This window comes from Tinamus guttatus, unplaced genomic scaffold (genome assembly GCF_059628265.1).
Source record: "Tinamus guttatus ecotype Peru unplaced genomic scaffold, ASM5962826v1 Tinamus_guttatus_pri_ptg000710l, whole genome shotgun sequence".
Classification (NCBI taxonomy): Eukaryota; Metazoa; Chordata; class Aves; order Tinamiformes; family Tinamidae; genus Tinamus; species Tinamus guttatus.
Genome location: NW_028289244.1, coordinates 3,892,489 through 3,900,216, shown reverse-complemented (window position 1 = coordinate 3,900,216; position 7,728 = coordinate 3,892,489). Strand labels below are relative to the sequence as shown.

At 51.4% G+C, this 7,728-nt stretch overlaps 1 protein-coding gene across 2 annotated transcripts in view; it reads left to right on the top strand.

Annotated features, from left to right (window-relative positions):
- Positions 1-299: 299 nt before the first annotated feature.
- The window catches only part of RASGEF1C (RasGEF domain family member 1C), a 58,042-nt gene continuing 50,613 nt past the window's right edge, over positions 300-7,728 (top strand). The window contains exon 1 of one of the 2 annotated variants that reach the window (XM_088536755.1): positions 300-401. The gene's annotated coding sequence lies outside the window, so the exon portion shown is untranslated. The remainder of the gene's footprint in view (positions 402-7,728) is intronic. The other variant, XM_088536754.1, reaches the window with a different exon arrangement.

Here is a 7,728-nt window from a genome sequence, read left to right as displayed (position 1 = left end):
CTCCTTCTCGCCCGGCCGCGTCACGCGGCGGCGCTTCCTGCGGCTTCTTCCCCGCCACCCACCTCAGCGCCGGCAGCTGCGGGCGGCGGCGGCCCCGCCCCGGCGGCGGCCCCGGCACCTGCCCCTGCCCCGCGGCGGGAGCGGCAGCCGGAGCGGGGCGGCCGCGCCGCCTCGCGTGCCGGGGCTGGCGGGCAGGCGGCGCTCTGCGGCCGGGCTGCGCCGGGGCGGCGCGGCGCTTCCTCCTCTCCTCCTCCTCCTCGTCGTCCTCCTCCTCCTCGTCCTGGCGGGCGGCGGGCAGATGCGGCGGGGCGCCGCGGCCACGCTCTCGCCCGCAGCGGCCTCCCGGCCCGCCGCCGCCCGCGCCATGGACGGCAGCGGGGGCAGCCGCCGCGCGTAGCTCGGTGAGTCCTGTGACCTTCGCGCCGGGTCCCGTCCCTGTCCCCGCTCCCGACGCCCGCTCGCTGCCGCAGGCGCGGGAGCTGCGTGCCCACAGCCCCCTTTTTATTTTTATGTTTTAATTTGATTCCCCTGCCTGCTCACAGGGCTGCGCGGCCGCCACCTGCGGCGCGGCTGGTCCCTCCGCGCCGGCGGGAGCCCGTGCCCGGCCCGGGGCTGCTGCCGCCCTCCGCGCGGGGACCTCCCCGCGAGCCACCCCGCAGTTACTCCCCTTAAATGTCGTGTAAACCCCCTCAGCCGCGGGGAAGCGCGTAGTTCGTGGCTTGTTTCCTCCCCCTCGCGTTTAAAGCTCTCCCCGCGTGCCCGGCGGAGGTTTCCCTTCTCGCTGCGGGCCCTTGGGCGCTCGGCAGGTGCCGGGCGCTGCGGGCCGGGCGGGCGCCGTGTCTGCCTGGGCCGCCCGCGGCTCTGCGGGAGCTGCCCCGCGCTGCCCTGCCCAGGGGTGACACAGTGGGTGTCACCCAGCGCCGCCGTTCGGCTTGGGGGGCTGCGACAGCCCGGGCGGGAGCTCCCCGCTGGGCAGCGATTCCTCAGCGATGCTCGTGTGAAACCCCGGCGATGAGCGGGGAAGAGAGGCGTGGAGGAGCCGTGTGTGTGTGTCCGTGTCCTCCGGCCTCGCCGGCTGTTCCACACGGCGGCTGTGGTGCCGGGTCTGTCCCTGCGTTCCCCGGGCAGTGCGGAGATGTGTGTTGTGCTTCTCCTGAAAGCTAAAACACTAATGCTTACGGTTCATGGAAGAAATTTGCTGGGCAGGTATTTTATAGCCCAAAAACTTGTCTTTATTTTAGTAGCTTGCAGGGTCTTTATTTGGAGCCAAAACCTGGAAGGGCTCCACAGTGGTCATTGACTTCACTGCAGTTACCCTGCGCTTAGATCTGCAGCTCTACGGAAACTTGGCTGGGGTTAAGTTATTACTCTTAGGCTGATATAACACAAAAGGTCCCTCCTAGTGATCTTTCCATGGGTCCAGCTCCTGCTGCAGGATACCTGGGCTCTCCAGAGCAGGCAGCGATCCCACTCGCGTGCAGCCGGGATGCGCCTCCCGCTTCAGCTCCGACTGATGCACCTTGCTGGTGTGCGGCTCCCCGAGACTCGCTGGAGCCTCTCGTTGTGCCTGGGGTAGAGGAAGGAGCAGGTGAAAGTGTAGGTAAAGGCGGGAGGATGGGTTGTGCAGTCTGGTGTTGCCCACTGGCTCCTTATAGCTGACAAGGATGTCCGAGAGGTCCCGGCTGGTTGTCAGAGATGCTGTGAGGTCCCTGGGGTTTGATGGAGCGTGTCACAGCTTGCCGATGAGGAGAGACAGTGCTACTTTCTCCAGGAAAATGATGGGGAAGAAAGTCGCGGTGGTGCCTTGCGGGACATCGTTTTTAGCCCCCTTGAGAGGGTTTCCCCTCAGGAGGATAATGGTGTTGGCCAGCTCATGCTGACGGGCTGCAGCATTAGTACTTGTAGTAGTACCTGTTCTGTAGCATCTACAAGCCATGGGACAGAAATGTTCCTTGCAAAGAAGGCGGAGAAATGAACCACAGCATTTCTACTTCCCTTGAACTTCCTGCAGCCTTTAGCCAGCAGGGCCATGCCACCACTTGTGCTTTTTTGGTCTATGGCAGGTGAGAATAGGCACATGCTTCTGTCTGGGGTAAAGCATAGTGTTTTACATAGCGCTAATTCAGCCAGGGAAGATTTTTTTTTTTTAAGTCTTTATAAGATGTGGCCGATACACACCACTTTTATTAAACCAGAAGGGATGTAAGGTTACAGTACAGCATGTTTCACACACAATCCGTTAGTTGAGGAGAGATGTTTCTATTACACTGTGAAGCCAACTTTACCTAATGATGCTTAGTTGAAAAGATTTAAAATGGTATTTAGTCAAATTCGGGGACAACAATATTCAAAAGGGTTTATTTTTAAGACCTTAGAAATAATCAGCAGCCTTATTGAGCATCTTAGCTAATATAGACTGCTGAGAGTGGTTTGTCCTGCTGCCACCGCCGCCTAAGTGTGATACTGCTGTGGGGACGCGGGGTGGTGGCTGCAGGTCTTGTCTCGGCAATCATGTGGCCCACGGTGGTCCTTGAATTGCCTGAGCCTTTTGCACTCTACGTGCTTGTTTCACAGAGTTCTGAAAGTTGTCTCTGGAAGGCGATTATTTGTGTATGCTGCAGATACTGATGTGTTCGGGGGTGTCTGCGCTGCATGGGCCAAGCTTGAAGCGCTCCCGCTCCGCAGTAGCGCGTCTGTCCCGGGTACCCAGTGCCCCTGGTGTTTTGCTCTCCTGTGCAAGAGCAACGTTATCTTCGTGCTGCAGTGGGTGAGGCTGGGTGCACCTGCAGGGGTGATGGAGGTGGGGTTGATGGAAGAGGAGAGACTTCTGAACATCCTGACCAGATGCTTAGCAGGACAAAAACGATCAGATGTTTCAGATAGTTCTAAGGAAACAGAGCAGTGGTGTGTTGAAAATAACCAAGTCTTCAAGGGGGATGTAGAGCTTTTGGCTTAGTGTTCAAGTTGTTCTCTCTCCTTTCTTTTCTCAAGAACCCTTTCTGTTGGGGAATAGCAGTTCAACATCTCAGGGTGTTTCTTAATAGCAGCATTTTGGCTATGCTGGAAGTGTTTTGATAAAACAAACTCACTCCAGACACTCTTCTCACCTGTGCGTTTCTTTAGGGATGCAGAAACGCAGCAGGTGGGTAGCACAGGCCTTCCCTCATGTGGTTGGACGTTTGCTCGTGTCCTACAAGTAACCTCTGGGAATTGTTTGATTTGGAGCTGGGGAACACTTTCCTCTTTTGCTCACTTTATAGATCCGGAGGATTTAAGCAGATGATTAACATTAAACGTGAACATTTCTCCCTGGGCTCGTTTTTTGGATCAAAGGCTGAGTGCTTGGTAAGTTGGCAGGATGGAGCCCACAACTGCTAAATGCAGGGGACTGATCTGCTGCTATGCTTATTTAAGAGTATATGATATGAACGCCTTGGCTTTATGTCTTTCCGTGGTAGAAATCGCTCTAATTGCTCTCTTCATGCTTTTTATCTTCAAAGTGCTCATGAGCACTAACGAACCTTCATGATGCTGCTGAGACATGGTGTTATCCCCGTTTTCCAGGAGATGTTGAGAGAGTTTGATCTGCCCTAGCCTGCTGCGGGTGATGGACAAAGCTGGCACCAAACTTGAGGCGTTTAATTCCCGACCCTGCAAGGCAGGGAGAGCAGCTCAGCTCACTGGCAGCGCTTGGTTAAGCGTCGCCAGCCTTCACGCTCCCCAGCTCTCCACCCATCGACCTCTGGAGCTACCTCCGGGACTTCTGCTATCCTCTGCCGTGTGAGGCTCCAGCGCGGGATGCAGTCTGTCTGCAGGAGGGAGCAACAGCTGCCGAAGGGAGGAGGGTCCAGGAAAATCCCACATCCGTCCTGGCTCTTGGTCTCGCTGGATATTGTGAGGGATGAAGGGCTGCTGTCACAAGGCTCTTGTTCCCCTCTACAGTTGCAGCTTAGAGAAAGGGAGATAGTTTTCATCTTCCCTGGTGTAATTGCAATGATTTTTGATCTCTAGGTGCTTTAAAAATACTCAGAATATCTTTACAACACAGAGAAGCTGGGTCTCTGCATATGAAAATAGACGAAGTAGGTGTGTATGCCGTAGGAGTTTGCAAATAGATCAGTCGCTGCCAAACCCAGACGTAGCTTCATGTCACTTCTGGCTCCGACTGTTTCTTGTTTTTTCCCCGCACTGCCTGCTCTAGGTTTGTTGCCTCTCCAAGAATTTCTCCAAAGGGAAGGAGTAAACTTCAAACGTGGCCGTGTGCCGCGGGAGAGCGGAGCAGCCGCCTGCGCACCCTGTGTCCGTGTGGCACTTGTGGGGCCTCGGCGGGCGCTGGGATCTCGGGAAGCTGCAGGGCCTGGAGGGATTTCTCTCCTTTTGCGTTGCAGTCCATAACGGTGCCCAGCCCAGCGCGCTTTGAAGTTTTCCTTTGGGAAATGCTGATTCATCAAACTCCAGTCTTGTCATTCGTGTCCCTGGGAAGTACCATGTAAGGAAAGGGGTGGATTTAAAATATTTTGGGGAGCTTTATAATAGTTGATTGCAGGAAAATTCAGCTACATCTATCTTTGCTTACAAAAGCAGAGCTGTTTGCAAATTCTGGTGTTTCCTGCAGGGTTGACATCCCGCGTACCCGTGACACAAAGACACGTGGAAGAGAAGGAGACGAGCTCCGCTGCTGGGTTTACTTCTACTACCTGCTTTGTGAATAAAACAGAGTCATCCTGAGCTTTCACACATGTATCATGGCATCTTCCCCGCTTCTTTTTATCCTCCATAGGGAACCTGTGTTCTCCTAAGCTCTCACTCCCTTCCACAAGTGACCCAGTGAACCTTCATCCCTTCATAATCACTCATTAGATCAGAAACTCGAGTAGTTAATAGTGCTGCTGTTCCTCCTTTTTGTCCCTTCTACAGCTAAGCTCATGGTATTTATGGACAAACTTGTTAGTCATTAATATTCTTTGTATTCTTCATCTTTGGTTTCAGAAGAGAAGCCCTTTCATCTTTTGTCTTGCTTTGTTTTTTAGGAGCAGAAGCCAATTTTGACTGGAGGGGAAAAGAAAATTTCTCTGTAGCTTTCTTGTGTAGCTTTGGAAGGTTTCCCCTGCTGACTTTGTATTTTCACAGTAGGCAAACATTGACTTTGTTTCTCTGTTTGATACAGAGAATATACTGATTTTTTTTTTTCTTGGTTGACCTTTTTCGTTATGCCTGAACAGCCTGACAGGATTAATTAGCAGATACTGTCTGTTGCACTGAAATTCAGATTCTTTGTACTGTTTCTCTCTGTCTTTGTTTATTGTATGTGAAGTCCAATTGGCCTAAAGGGAACACAAGCCTGTATCTAAATTTAGAAAAACTTTGAAGTGTTTCCCTGGTTTGGAGTTTGGTTGATTATCGTGGTGGGTCTGTGGATTCTTGGGCTTTCCGTTATGAGAACTCGGACTGCAGATATCAAGGGATGAGTTTTAACGCTGTGAACCTCGGAAGAAATGTGCATGGAGAAGTCTAATAACAAAATGATCCTTATGGGGAAAGGTTTTTTTTTTTTTTCACCACAAAATGCTAACTAGTTACAGAAGGTCAAATCTGGAGCCTTTGCTAATCTGCAGTATTATCAAAAAGGAAGATACTTAAATAGCTTTTGATCTCCACGCTCATATGTAATCTCACAGCAAAAATGAAGGGGAGAAAAGAAAAAAAAACACCTTTGGACTGCTTAGGATAGATTTTTTTTTCTTGCTATAAATATTATTTGGGATTCAGTAAATAGTCTTGTGCGTGTGCCAGTAGTTCATATCCATTCGGATCATGTTCCCATGTCCCTGGCCCTGCTGCAGTGCATACTGGAGTGTGATCATTAAGTGCGATTACTGCATTTTTGACCCATTTAAAAGTCTCTGGCTGTGAAATTCCAGTGATGCTGGTTTAAGCTATAAAACAGATTATTAATGTGCCATCGTTTACACATTTCACGGCTCGTTTCCTGATTACAGTGATTTAGGAGATGCTCCTATATTCTGTTTCGATGCGTGTGTATAAACAGCGTGCGCAGTCTGGGCGCCCTGGCTTGGGGCTCGTGTTCCAGAGAATTTGTCTTTCTTGGGTCCAAGCTGATGCAAGAGAGCCATAAGTGCAAGAAGCTGCAGCATTCCATGTCGCAGCAGGCAAAAAAACCCTGGCCCTTTCTCCTGAGCTCCTGGCCCTCAGAGGGTGTAGGAATGAGGAGTGTGGAGGGATACAGAGGTCCTGTTGGGCGGGAGGTCAGATTTTGGGCAGAGGGCATCTTTGCACCATCCCTTATTTGGTTGGGTTGGTTGCTCCTGGAAAGCACCAAGGCTCCCTTGTCTGGATGGCAGGGGTGGGATTACTCCTGCTGGGTTTTTTGCTGTGCAGAAGGGGGAATATGGGCAAGATGCTCCATGTGCTTAGCGAGCTTGTGGAGAGCAAAGACAACTGTTGAGATCCTCTGTTTTTTTCAACTCTTTCAATCAAATTGGTCATCTTGTTTGTGGATCTGAAGCGCTGCGGAGCTTCCTTATCCGCATGCAGAGAGGGAATCTGAAGTTATGGCTACATGGGTCACCTATGACTTGATCATTAGGATGACTCTGTATGGAATAATTTACCAAGGTTACAGACACAACTGCAGACAATGTGTCCATTACAGAAAATCATTTTGAAGGATCAAGAGCGTGTGAAAATATCATGTAAATTATCCTGTGACCCAGTCATTGCATGAGACCTAATCGGTGAGCACTTCTGTGCACTCCTCAATCAAGTCCACTAATGGTTGGTGTGTAAAGAAGAGTCAAAGTCTCACCAAGTTTCAGCGAAACAAAGTAAAAGACAGGATGATAACAGAGCTGCTTGACTCCTTGGCCCGCTCCTGTGTGGCGAGGAGGGCAACCGGGCAAAGGGTGCTGCCCATCTTGGTGTCCCACTGCAGGACGAGATCGGCAGGTCAGTGCTGCTGCACCAGGGCCTGGCAGAGAGACTCCATGGCTGTTACCAGCACGAGCCTCCCGTCCTCCTTGTGTGCCGGGCCTTGTGCTTCTGTTCTCAGCGTGTGCCAAGCAGCGTTTCAGCTGTTCTGTGTCGATGACCGTGTTTGAAGCCACCCCCAGTGCAAACGGTGCAATGGCAGAGCCGGTGCAGTTCATCGGACGCTGCAGAGGTCCGGTTGGATGCTGTGCTTGTCTCTTGAATGAGAAGCTGGCCATGATGCCCACCAAGATCTGCTAGGAGATGCCACTAAGTCATGTACCCACCTGGGAAGGAGAAGGGCAGCTTGTCGTGTGCTTGGTGCGTTAGAAAGGCACCCAAACACCTGCGGAGCTCTTGGTTCCTAAGCTACTGTGCCTCAGGGTGTGTTTAGTTATTGTCCTTTCTGGCTTTGTTTTTGTTTTCTAGGATAACTTTGTTAACACACCCTAAGTATTTCTCAAAAATACCTTGATCACAGACAAGTATGCAGCCATTAGTGGTCATGCTAATGAAAACAATTTGCGTGTTTTTACTTCCCATTCCATAGAGAGCCTTCTGCACAACAAATACTTTTGTTCTTTCTGGCACAGTTATTGTTATTAGGTCATTTCAGCAAGAGCATTAATTGTAAATTAGTGTTCTCTGGGGTTCGGAAGGACGTGCCACAGTTTCATGTAGACTAGCAGATACTTGAGTAGAGCTTGTTAGGACAGTTGCTGAGAGGTCTGTGTAAACAGG